Below are 703 nucleotides of genomic sequence, written 5' to 3' on the forward strand. Positions count from 1 at the left end.
CTTCTATTCCCTGTTTCTTTTGAATGTACACAAAAACACTCAGGAACATATAGACATTTAAACAACTAACCAAATGGCATATTCTGCAAGCCTTCCTCCTGGCTGCCAGCATACAGCCTTCTCTTTCCTTGAGTCTGGAGTCCTCAGCTGCTCTATCTCTCCATGTTATCATCTCTGCCTCCATCTCTGGTATCACTGCTTCTCTGGTTAGGGTCCCACATTCCAATTGTGCTCTTCTCCCTTGATGGTCCTAGAGTCCTCTTTTCCTGGACTGTAAGATTAACTACTCCTCCCTTTTTGTTACACATCTTCTACCTTTATAAAATATGACCTTGAATATATCCCACCTGAATTTAGAGATCATCTGAAAAACAGATTTGACACATTAAACACTAAAGACCAAAGAAAGAGCTGTGGGATGACATCAAGAGCATCATACAGGAAGAAAGCAAAAAGTCATTAAGAAGGCAAGCTAGAAGGAAAAGTTCAAAATGGATGTCAGAAGAGACACTGAAACTTGCTCTCCAGTATAGAGATGATAAAGCAAATGGAAGAAATGAGGAGGTTCAAGAGCTGAACAGAAAATTTCAAAGGTCAGCCCAAGAAGATAAAATCAAATATTACAACAAAATGTGCAAAGATCTGGAGTCAGAAAACCAAAAAGGAAGAACACGCTCAGCATTTCTCAAGCTGGGGGAACTGA

This window comes from Chrysochloris asiatica, unplaced genomic scaffold, assembly GCF_000296735.1.
Source record: "Chrysochloris asiatica unplaced genomic scaffold, ChrAsi1.0 scaffold00305, whole genome shotgun sequence".
NCBI classification, from domain to species: Eukaryota; Metazoa; Chordata; class Mammalia; order Afrosoricida; family Chrysochloridae; genus Chrysochloris; species Chrysochloris asiatica.